Below are 13237 nucleotides of genomic sequence, written 5' to 3'. Positions count from 1 at the left end.
TAGTCATCAGATCTCATGAATGGTAAAAGGAGGTTCAATAGAATCTCTATGGTCTCTAGATGAGCCTCAGATTCCTTTGGTTCCTCAAAGGGAAACTCGTTATTGGTCACCGAACGTCCCAGGAGGTCTTCCTCACTAGGATTCACGTCCTCCTCCTCCTCTCTGGGTTCGGCCACACCAAGTAAGGTAATGGCCTTGCACTCTCTTTTTGGATTCTCTTCTATATTGCTTGGGAGAGTACTAGGAGGAGTTTTAGTGACCCTTTTACTCAGCTGGCCCACTTGTGCCTCCAAATTTCTGATGGAGGACCTTATTTCATTCATGAAACTTAGAGTGGCCTTAGATAGATCAGAGACTATATTTACTAAGCTAGATGGATTCTGCTCAGAATTCTCTGTCTGTTGCTGAGAGGATGATGGAAAAGGCTTGCTATTGCTAAACCTATTTCTTCCACCATTATTAAAGCCTTGTTGAGGCTTTTTTTGATCCTTCCATGAGAAATTTGGGTGATTTCTCCATGAGGGATTATAGGTGTTTCCATAGGGTTCACCCATGTTATTCACCTCTGCTATTGCAGGGTTCTCAGGATCATAAGCTTCTTCTTTAGAAGATGCCTCTTGACTACTGTTGGATGCAGCTTGTAATCCATTCAATCTCTGAGAAATCATATTGACTTGCTAAGTCAATATTTTATTCTGAGCCAATATGGCATTCAGAGCATCAATTTCAAGAACTCCCTTCCTTTGAGGCATCCCATTACTCACAGGATTCCTTTCAGAAGTGTACATGAACTGGTTATTTGCAACCATGTCAATGAGTTCCTGAGCTTCTGCAGGCATTTTCTTTAGGTGAATGGATCCACCTGCAGAATGGTCCAATGACATCTTTGATAATTCAGACAGACCATCATAGAATATATCCAGGATGGTCCATTCTGAAAGTATGTCAGAAGGACAGTTTTTGGTCAGTTGCTTGTATCTCTCCCAAGCTTCATAGAGGGATTCACCTTCTTTCTGTTTGAAGGTTTGAACATCCACTCTAAGCTTGCTAAGCTTTTGAGGAGGAAAGAACTTGGCTAAGAAAGCCGTGACCAGCTTATCCTAAGAGTTCAGGCTATCTTTAGGTTGAGAGTCCAACCATATTCTAGCTCTATCTCTTATAGCAAACGGGAAAAGCATAAGCCTGTAGACCTTGGAGTCAACCTCATTGGTCTTAATAGTATCACAGATCTGTAAGAATTCAGTTAAGAACTGAAAAGGATCTTCTGATAGAAGTCCATGAAATTTGCAGTTCTGTTGCATAAGAGAAACTGATTGAGGCTTTAGCTCAAAATTGTTTGCTCCAATGGCTGGGATTGAGATGCTTCTTCCATGTAAGTTGGAATTGGGTGCAGTAAAGTCACTAAGCATCTTCCTTGCATTGTTATTATTTTCGTCCATGTCTCCTTCTTTTTCGAAAATTTCTGTCAGATTTTCTCCAGAGAGTTGTGCTTTAGCTTCCCTTAGCTTCCTCTTCAGAGTCCTTTCAGGTTTAGGATCGGCTTCAACAAGAATGCTCTTATCCTTGTTCCTGCTCATATGAAAAAGAAGAAAACAGAAAAGAAGAGGAATCCTGTATGTCACAGTATAGAGATTCCTTTATGTGAGTAGAAGAAGAAAAGAAATTCGAACACAGAAAGAGGGAGAGGGTTCGAATTTTTAAGAAGAGAAGTGTTAGTAGATAAATAAATAATTAGGAGAAGGTGAGAGAGAAGAATTTTTGAAAATAATTGAAAAGAAAAGAAAAATATTTTTGTTTTTAATTTAAAATTAAAATTAAAATTCGAAAATTTTAAAAAAGAAAAATGAAATTAAATTAAAATTTAAAACAATTAGTTAATTAAAAAGGAATTTTGAAAAAGAGGAAGGTGATTTTCGAAAATTAGAGAGAGAATTAGTTAGGTAGTTTTGAAAAAGTTATGATTGAAATAGTAAACTTTTAAAATCAAACAAAAAGTCAAATAGTTAATTGAAAAAGATTTGAAAATCAATTTTTGAAAAGATAAGAAGTTAGAAAAGATTTTGAAATTGATTTTGAACAAGATGTGATTAAAACTTATTTTGAAAAAGATTTGAAAAAGAAATCTAAAAAGATTTTATTTTGAAAATTAAAGTTGATTACTTGACTAACAAGAAACAAAAAGATATGATTTAAAAATTTAAAGATTGAACCTTTCTTACTAGGCAAGTAACAAACTTAAAATTTTTTTTTTTGAATCAATCACCTTAATTGTTAGCATTAATTTCGAAAATATGAAATAGAATTAAAAAAAGATTTTCAAAATCAATTTTGAAAATTTCGAAATTATTAAAGAAAAATGAAAAAGATTTGATTTTTTTTTGAAAAAGATAGAATTTTTAAATTGAAAATTTGATATGACTCATAAGAAACAACTAGATTTTAAAATTTTTTGAAAAATTCAACTCAAATTTTCGAAAATTTATGAGTGAATAAGGGAAAGATATTTTTTTATTTTTGAATTTTTAATGAAGAAAGAAAAAAACAACAAAAAGACTCAAAACATGAAAATTCTGAATCAAAACACATGATGCATGCAAGAACACTTTGAATGTCAAGATGAACACCAAGAACTTATTTTTGAAAATTTTTAAGACAAGAAAATATGCAAGACACCAAACTTAAAAATTTTTTAATGTTTAGACACTAACAAATTGAAAATGCATATGAAAAATAAGAAAAGACACAAAACAAGAAAATATGAAGATCAAACAAGAAGACTTGTCAAGAACAACTTGAAGATCATGAAGAACACATGCATGAGTTTTCGAAAAATGCACAAATTTTAAAAACATGCAATTGACACCAAACTTAAAATTTGACACAAGACTCAAACAATATCAAATTTTTGGTTTTTATGATTTTATTAAATTTTTTTAGATTTTTCAAAAATTATTTGGAAAAAGAAAAATAAGGATTTCAAAAATTTTTAATGAGAATTCCAGGAATCATGCATTGTTAGTCTAAAGCTCCGGTCCAGGAACTAGACATGGCTTACTAGCCAGCCAAGCTTTCAGTGAAAGCTCCGGTCCAAAACACTAGACATGGCCAATGGCCAGCCAAGCTTCAACAAATACAAATCAGACATATAACAGCTGATTAGATGAGAATCCACGGACTCTTGTGATGATAAGTTGAAATCTCGGTCCAAAGGATTAGACATGGCTTTACAGCTAGCCAGAATTCAACAGATCATCGTGAAACTCTAGAATTCATTCTTAAAAATTTTGAAGAACATAGAATGATTTATTTATTTTATAAAAATATTTTTTTTGAAAATTTTTCAAAAATAAAAATAAAAATAATAAAAATAAAAAGCTTAAAATTAAAATAAAATTACCTAATCTGAGCAACAAGATGAACTGTCAGTTGTCCAAACTCGAACAATCCCCGGCAATGGCGCCAAAAACTTGGTATGCAAAATCGTGATCGTTCATTCCTTGGTAACGGCGTCAAAAACTTAATACGCACGTTCATAATTTTAGTTCTTTGTCACAACTTCGCACAACTAACCAGCAAGTGCACTGGGTCGTCCAAGTAATAAACCTTACGTGAGTAAGGTCGATCCCACGGAGATTGTCGGCTTGAAGCAAGCTATGGTCACCTTGTAAATCTCAGTCAGGTGGATTCAAATGGTTATGGTGAATTGATAATTAAAGTATAATTAAAATATAAAATAGGATAGAGATACTTATGTAATTCATTGGTAAGAATTTCAGATAGGCGTATGGACATGCTTTTCTTCCTTCTGAACCCCTGCTTTCCTGCTGTCTTCATCCAATCATTCCTACTCCTTTCTATGGCAAGCTTTATGTAGGGCATCACCGTTGTCAATGGCTACTTCCCGTCCTCTCAGTGAAAATGGTCCAAAATGCGCTGTCACCGCACGGCTAATCATCTATCGGTTCTCGATCATACTGTTATAGGATTCAGTAATCCTTTTGCGTCTGTCACTACGCCCAGCACTCGCGAGTTTGAAGCTCGTCACAGCCATCCCTTCCCAGATCCTACTTGGAATACCACAGACAAGGTTTAGACTTTTCGGATCTCAAGAATGGCCACCAATAATTCTAGCCTATACCACGAAGACTCTGATCGTGAATCAGGAGACTAAGAGATATGCATTCAAGCTTGTTTACATATAGAAGGGAAGTGTTTGTCAGGCACGCATTCATAAGTGAGAATGGTGATGAGCGTCACATAATCTTCACATTCATCATGTTCTTGTGTGTGAATGAATATCTTAGAGAAGAAATATGCTTGGATTGAATAGAAAAACAATAGTACTTTGTATTAATTCATGAGGAACAGCAGAGCTCCACACCTTAATCTATGGTGTGTAGAAACTCTACCGTTGAAAATACATAAGTGATAATGGTCCAGGCATGGCCGAATGGCCAGCCTCCCAAAGAGGGTTCAATCATCAAAACATGATCAAAAGATAAAGATAAATGATGTAAAATAAATCACTAATAGTAGTTTTTATACTAAACTAGTAGCTAGGGTTACAGAAAATAAGTAAATGATGCAGAATTCACTTCTGGGGCCCACTTGGTGTGTGCTTGGATTGAGCATTGAAGCTTTCACGTGTAGAGGTCTTCCTTGGAGTTAAACACCAGGTTGTAACCTGTTTCTGGCGTTTAGCTCTGCTTTGCAACCTGTTTCTGGCGTTTAACTCCAGAATAGGGCAAAAAGCTGGCGTTGAATGCCAGTTTGTGTCATCTAAACTCGGTCAAAGTATGGACAATTATATATTTATGGAAAGCCCTGGATGTCTACTTTCTAACGCAATTAAGAGCATGCCATTTGGACTTCTGTAGCTCCAGAAAATCCACTTTGAGTGTAGGGAGGTCAGAATCCAACAGCATCTGTAGTCCTTCTTCAACCTCTGAATCTGAGTTTTGCTCAAGTCCCTCAATTTCGGCCAGAAATTACCTGAAATTACAGAAAAATACACAAACTCATAGTAAAGTCCAGAAATGTGAATTTTATTTAAAAACTAATAAAAATATACTAAACACTAACTAAATCATACTAAAAACTATGTAAAAACAATGCCAAAAAGCGTATAAATTATCCGCTCATCAGGCCCCAAAGAAACGGCCACTAAGAAGGCACATCAAGGATCCACCAATAAGGCACATCAAGCACCTACGGCTAAGCCCCTCCTCAAGAAGCCAAGGAGCATCGTCAATATTGATGTCCTAGAGAAGGATAACCCTCCAAGGGACCCAAACAAGTTCCCCAACCGATACTGCGAGCTTGTCTACCCCATGATAATTGAAAGGAACTATCACGCGGAGCCTCTTGTAGCCCCTTGATAAACCACTATTTTATGGTTTATATTGTGTTTAATTATGTGGTTTTATCATGATCTTTACCCACTTATTCATTAAATAAGCATGCATTTATAATTCCTTCCTAAAGTTATTGCATGATTGAAAACTTGCTTCCTAGAGACTTTTAATTATGTATTTTATTTCTCCTTTATTCCATTCGATGCCGTGATCTGTGTGTTAAGTGTTTCAGGATTTATAGGGCATGAATGAGTTAGAGATTGGAAAGGAAGCTTGCAAAAAAATGGAAGGAACACAAGAAATTGAGGAGATGACCAGCGAGAAGCGATGCGGCTGCATGGATGACGCGACCGAGCAGAAGAGAGGAAATTGCAATGACGCAGCCGCATGGATGATGCGACCGTACAGATTGGAATAGCATAAGTGACGCAGAGGCGTGGACGACGCGTCCGCGTGGAGAAGTAAAACGTCGAGTGACGCGTCCGCCTGAATGACGCGATCGCGTGACGTGCGCGATCTGCATAATCTGCAGAATCGCTGGGGCCAATTTCGGGCCTTACTTTGACCCGGTTTTCGGCCCAGAAAATCAGACTAGAGCCAGAGAACATGCAGAAACCAAAAACAACATTCATTCCGCATAGTTTTAAGTTTTTAGATCTAGTTTTCCTCTCCTCTAGGTTTTCTCTCTACACATTCATAGTTTTTAGGATTGGTTATTTTCATTGTTTTTGCATTGGTATATTGAGAAGAGTTATTGCCTCATCAAGACTTCGACATTCTAGTTCGTTCTCTTTACTTGTCTCTTACTCTTCCATATTCCTTAATTAACTTAATTTTACTATTGGATTATTTTAGCATTTATTAATACAAGAATTACTTTTATTTTTAATTAATCTTTTGATCATTATTTATCATGTCTTTCTTTAATTCCCTTTCTTATGTTATGAATTTTACATTTACAATGAGCGAGTACTTCCCTAACTTGATGGGGAGTTGATTGAAAGGAACCCTTGAGTTGGGATGCTCAAGAGAAAGATTGTAATTGGGTTTATTGTTGGATTGCTCTCTAGTCACTAACACCAATCCTCCCAAGAGCGGATTGGAACTTGTGGATAGAAACAGCATTCCAACTTGTTTAACTTTTCCTTACTTAGTGAGGGACAACTAAACATAATAACCCTCAATTGTCAATTAATCTTGAGAGTACTCCAACAAGAATAGGGCTTCCAGCTAATCAACTCCCAGTCAAGACTTTTATTTAAATTTATATAAATTCTCTAATTTAATTTTTTGCCATTCAACTCAAACCTTTTTGAAAACATCTGATTAATAAAATAACACACTTTTCTGCAACTCGTTGGGAGACGACCTGGGATTCATACTCCCAGTATTTCAATTTTAATTTTTGTGACACCCTTCTAAATTGATAAGCGGATTTCTGGTTGGTTGAGAACTATACTTGCAACGCATATTTTATAATCATTCTTAACTCGCCAATTTCCGCCCACATCACCCCTCCGGCTCATGTTGTTCCGTTTGTGATGCCCCGCATCGAGCGAAGGCAATGGGGGTTTCTCATGAGAAAACCAAATGAGGCCAACCTATCTTGGGTGGTGGAATTTTACTCCAACTACCACTCGGCTTCCCTTACATCGGTTTTTGTGCATAGAAAGCAAGTCCCAGTTACAGAGGAAGCCATCCACAGAGTGCTTAAAACCAAGCCATTAGCAGATCGGATTGACGCGTATCAAGAGGTTTTGTCGGCACGTTGCGAATATGGATTTGACTGGGATGCCATTCTCCGGGTCATTGCCATACCCGAATTATTTCGGATTCAAGGGAGAATGAGACCGAGGCCCAAGGGCATTAATGCACGTTTTCTCACTCAAGAAGCTGGGGTATGGGCCCAAAACTTAGCCCACTATGTGCTTCCTAGCACCCATGGGTCATCCATCACCGCCGAGCTAGCCTTATTGGTTTGGTGCGTCCTTACCGAGAAGCCGATCGACATCTCATCTATTATCCGACAAGCTATGGGGCGCATCCATGCTAAGGGAAACCTACCCTTCCCTGCTTTGGTGACCGAGCTAGTTGCGGTCGCTGGTGTTTCCCGTGAGACTAGGGATCGGAGGGCCATAATCCCTGTTGATGGTAATGTTGTTCGAACCGAGAAACATCTCAAGCCACCGGCGAACACCAGGGACTTTAGCATGGCCATTCCCGCTGGCGCCCCCACTGCTTCATCCGCACCACCAACGCCTTGAGGATCTTCACAAGAAGGTGGATCGTTATGAACGGAAAAACCAATGCCGGTATGCTTATGTGAAGAAACTTCTAATTGTTGTCACCCCACCTATGGAGGAACCGGATATCTCCACATCTACCGCAACCTCAAGTGGAGATGGCGATGATGAGCGAGATGACGGACATTCTGGAGCCGATCACCCATTACGCATCACTCTTGGCACGGAGGACCGTGCTAAGTTTTAAGTATGGGGAGGTCGGTCGATCGATCTCTATAGGTAACACCCGAATAAATTTTGAACCTTTTTTTGTTAATTAGGATAGGTTGCATGATTATGTTTTCACTTTTTGACAGTATTTGCATGATAGTTATCTCTTGATAAGTCTACTTGGTTAGAGTAATGACTTCTCTCTTAAGAAACCAGAATTTTAGGGCAACACTACCAATTTTGAAAATTTTTTATGCAAAGCTTGTTTGAAGATTGTAATTTGGAACATGGATTTTGAGTTGAGAACACAAGCAAGTGAGTTTTGAGCCTTATTGCGTGGCTACATCTTATAGCCACTTATATTCCTTCTTGTGTGCATTGTTCTCTCTCTATAATTATGATCCTTACTTTGTTTGACTATATATGTCCATTGTTGTATGTATGAATGCATGTATATGATTGATGCCATCAATTCACTTAGCCACTTACCCAAATGGCCTTACCTTACAAACAACCTTTGTTACCAACTTTGAGCCTACGCTTAACCCACTTGCTCTTAATTTTAGCACATTACAAGCCAAGAGCGGAAAACTATGGATGTCCCTATTTGAATCGTTGATTAGCGTAGGCTAGTGTGTGTGTCATTAAAGTGTGGGGAAACGGGGGGACATTGGTTGAGGTAAGAGCATGTTGTTGTCTTTGATAAAAATATTGGGAAGTAGAGACATACTCGTGTGTTGATTAAATATGTAGACCATATGCGTTGATAAGGAAAATGAAAGAAGAGAAAAACAAAAAAAAAAGAGAAAAAAAACGAAAAGAAAAAGGAATAATGAAAAAGAAAACAAATAAGTAGAATGAAAAGAAAAAGGAAAAGAAAGAAAAGAAAAAAAAGGCGGGGACAAAGTGCCCCAAAGTGAAGTTCAAAGACAAATCAATGCATATGTGTAGTGATCAAAAGTGAATAATGCATGCCTATGTGAAAAAGTGAGGAATGGGTAGTTAGGCTAGTACATAATTGTATAGAATGTTATATAGGTTAGGTGGGATGCTTAGGTTAATCAAAGAATTCAATTTTTAGTCCACTTAGCCAAATATATAACCATACCTTGACCCTAACCCCATTACAACCTAAAGAAAGACCTCATGATATGTGTACGAATGTATAGAACAATTGTTGATTGTTAGAGGAAGAACAAATTTTGGAGAAGCATGAAGTAGAGGAGAATTGAGTGATCAACCCTATACACCAAGCGAATAGAGTGCAAACACTTCCGGTGAGGGTTTGAAGCCCAAATCCTTGTTCTCGGCTCTCACGAGCGTTCTTCGTGCAAGTTGTGCATATTTCGCTTTGATGATTAGAAATTGGTAGAGTTCATGCATTTCTTACCATCTTGCCCTATGTACTTATATGTATCTTAGGAAGATTGATTTGCTTTTGACCAAGTAGATAGTAGCATCCATCTTAGTTGCATTCATGTAAGTAGATTGCATCTCATGAATTTCATTCCCTTGTGATCCTTTGGTCTTTTGCTTTAAGTGTCGGGAGGTTGATAAACCCCTTTTTAGGGTTTATCTTGTATATATTTTGAGGGTTTTATCAATGGTCTTTCACACTTATTCATATAAAAATGCATGATTTTGTGTTCCTTTCCCAATTTTGCCTCAAAGATGAAAACATGCCTCTTTTGCACAAAATTAGATATATTTTAATCCTCCTCTATTACCATTCGATGCCGTGATCCGTGTGTTTAGTGATTTCAGAGCTTATAGGGCAAGGATGGCTTGGAGGAGAGGATGGAAGCATGCATAAAGGGAAGGAGCATGGAAATTTGAGCTTTGGAGTTTTGAGTGACGACGCGCACGCGCACATGGGGCGTATGCGTGGATGCGCGCCGTTATGACCAGCGCGAAGGAAGCCAAGCCAGGAGCCGGCGCACTTAGCGGCTAAGCCAGAATCTCATGGACGCGCCCGCGTACTTCGCGCCTGCGTGTGGATCGCAAAAACCCCAGGGACGCGTACGCGTGCTGTGCGCGTACACGCCGATGGCTGCACGTGATTTTTAAGGAGTAAATGTGACCAGCGATTTCAGGGCAGTTACAGCCCCTGTTTGGGGTAGAGTTTTGGCGGAAAAAGAATAAGAAGGCCAAGGATTGAAGGGCTTGGGATTCATTCATTCATTTTACACATTTTCTAGATATTTTCATTAGTTAGTTACATTTTGTAGAGAGAGAAACTCCAACTTCTCTTTAGAATTTTGCTCTCTCTATTGTAATTCTCTTTGATTCCTTTGGTGAGATCAATTGCTAATTCACTTCTACTTTGATGCAAGTTGTAGATCTACTCTTCTCCTATTCTCAATTTGTGTTCTTTTGATTCATTTTCTTCGGATCTAGATGTGACTTTGTTACTTTGATTTGGATTAATGAATTGAGGTATTTCATGTCCATTGCTTGCAATTGTTCAATTGTTGATGATTGTGTGATTTAGATATCTTGAATTCAACTCTTTTCTTCAATTCCCTAATGTCTCCTATGAATGCTCACCAATTGTTTGATGAAATGATAACCCTAGCCATGGAGTAGAATTTTCTTACTTGGCTTAGGGGTTGAGTTATTGGAGACACTTGAGTAGTGGATATCAATTCTTGATTAGGAATTGAGAATTGCTAATTGACTTGGAGGTCACTAAAGCTAGACGTCCCCAAGGGTAAGACTAGGGCTTGTGACTCAAGTTAGTTACTTTCACTTGACTTTCCTCCATCATTAGGGGGTTGACTAAGTGAAGCAATAATCAATTGTTATCACAATTGAAGGAAGCTATAATGATGAAACTTCCAATGCTCACCCTTAGCCAAGGCTTTTATCTTGATTGCTTGTTATTCACTCTTTGTTAGCTTGAACTCTTACACCAACCTCTCAAAACCACAAAAGACTTCCTAATCAATAATGTTCATTCGAAGGCAATTCCTAGGAAGGACGACTCGGGACTAATACTCGATTATAGACTTTAGGATTGTTTGATGTGAAATTTGCATGTCGGTTAGACTATACTCACGATTGGACTTATTGCTAATTTCTATACCGGCATCAAAATTTCATTCATTAGATATCCAGATCCTCCGCTCCTGTCACCATACAAACAACTCACTGAGGTGGGTTGTGACCTGCATCTGAAAAACACAACAGAAATATGGTATGAGAACCGAAAGTTCTCAGTTTGGTAACAGTTTCCAATGATGTAGGATATAAGACCCCGGGATGCCAAAGGCAATCCTAGACTCCATATCCATCACAAGATTCAAGCTTAAAGCATTCTAAAACAAAACAGCATAATATGTAATTTTCTTAATACAACTTAAGCCGTAGTACCATAAAAGGGTAATCTATTTTAGGGAATCTCTACTCTAATCAAACACCGCTGTTCCACAGCCTTCACCAACCGATCCGCCATGTGATCCCATTGCCACTACCTTCCGAACCTCCTCAACTCCAGTAAAGCACAAGTATATACAATACAAGTAATACACAAGTAGGGGCATATACAGCAATTAATACAAGTAGCAATTAGACATGTTTAACAGATAGGGAAAACAATATCAGGACTGCAAAGCATACAAGCAGGTAGAAAATGCATATGATGAATGCCTGCCCTGCTGGCTGTTGATGAGCAGATAATTTATACCTTTTTTGGCATTGTTTTTACATAGTTTTTGTTATATTTTAGTTACTTTTTATTATATTTTTATTAGTTTTTATTCAAAAATCACATTTCTAGACTTTACTATTAGTTTTTGTATTTTTCTGTGATTTCAGGTATTTTCTGGCTGAAATTGAGGGACCTGAGCAAAAATCTGATTCAGAGGCTGAAAAAGGACTGTAGATGCTGTTGGATTCTGACCCTCCTGCACTCGAAGTAGATTTTCTGGAGCTACAAAAGTCCAATTGATGCACTCTCAATTGCATTGGAAAGTAGACATCCTGGGCTTTCTAGAACTATATAATAGTTTATACTTTGCCCGAGATTTGATGGCCAAACTGGCGTTAAAAGTCATCCTAAAACTTTCTGGCGTAAAACGCCAGAACTGGCACCTTTTTCGGCGGTAAACGCCCATTCTGGCACTCAGGGTGGCGTTTAACGCCAACTTTGGGCATATGAACGTGAAAGTCTGAAAGCTCAGCCTAGGCACGCACCAAGTGGGTCCCAGAAGTGGATTTCTACACTATCTGTATTTAGTTACTCATTTTCTGTAAACCTAAGTTACTAGTCTAGTATAAAAACTACTTTTAGAGATTCATTTGGTAACTCATGACATTTTACACTTCATATTGTATCTTCTACGGCATGAGTCTCTAAACCCCATAGGTGGGGTGAGGAGCTCTGCTGTGTTTCAATGGGTTAATGCAATTACTACTGTTTTCTATTCAATCACGCTTGATTCTATTCTAAGATACTCACTCGTACTTCAATCTAGAGAATATGATGATCCGTGACACTCATCATTATCCTCAACCTATGAACGCATGCCTGAAAACCACTCCCATTCTATCTGATCTCAACGTAGTCAATGGGCGACAGCTTGAGTGCGTATCTCTTGGGTTTCTAATCCACGGACCGAGTCCGGAGGTTAGAACCTTCGTAATATAGGCTAGAACCAATTGGCAGCATTCTTGGGATCCAAAATGTCTAAACCTTGTATGTGGTATTTGGAGTAGGATCTGGGAAGGGATGACTATGACGAGCTTCAAACCTGCGAATGTTGGGCGCAGTGACAGTGTGCAAAAGGACAAGGGTCCTATTCCAATGCTAGTGGGAACCAACAGATGATTAGCCGTGTGGTAGCTGTACATGATATTTTTCATCCGAGACGAGAAATCCGACAGTTGATTAGCCGTGCAGAGATCGTACCTGGTATTTTTCATCCGAGAGGATCATAAAGCTTGCCATTGAAGGAAGCCATGCGTGTTTGGAGAGGAAGACAGTAGGAAAGTAGAGATTCAGATGACAGACCATCTCCGGAACCTCAGCCTGTTTCTTATTACTGAATCACAAGTACCATTTATTATATGTTATTTATTTTTCATAAATATAATCACTCTTATCATTAACCTCCTGACTAAGATTTACAAAATAACCATAGCTTGCTTCAAGCCAACAATCTCCGTGGGATCAACCCTTACTCACGTAAGGTATTACTTGGACGACCCAGTGCACTTGCTGGTTAGTTGTGCGGAGTTGTGAAAAGTGTAATCACAATTTCGTGCACTAGCTGTGATATCATATTGTCGGTTCAACTGCCAACCCGACACATCTCCATGGAGATGTTGCCCTTCGGAATCATGGTGTGGGAACCCCCGAGATATAGTGCTCGGATCACTATCCAGGGTTTTGCGCCTGTAGGCTCTGATGATCCGAAGGGATGTGAGCGG

General features: G+C 38.4%; 1 non-coding gene across 1 annotated transcript; it reads left to right on the top strand.

Annotated features, from left to right (window-relative positions):
* Positions 1-942: 942 nt before the first annotated feature.
* On the top strand, positions 943-1046 carry LOC112745267 (small nucleolar RNA R71). Its single transcript, XR_003173204.1, has one exon. It is a non-coding gene; the product is annotated as a small nucleolar RNA R71 (small nucleolar RNA).
* The last annotated feature ends 12191 nt before the right edge of the window (positions 1047-13237 follow it).

Source organism: Arachis hypogaea, chromosome 14, assembly GCF_003086295.3.
Source record: "Arachis hypogaea cultivar Tifrunner chromosome 14, arahy.Tifrunner.gnm2.J5K5, whole genome shotgun sequence".
In the NCBI taxonomy this organism is placed as follows: Eukaryota; Viridiplantae; Streptophyta; class Magnoliopsida; order Fabales; family Fabaceae; genus Arachis; species Arachis hypogaea.
Note: the sequence above shows the minus strand (reverse complement) of the source record. Positions and strands in the feature narration are given on the sequence as shown.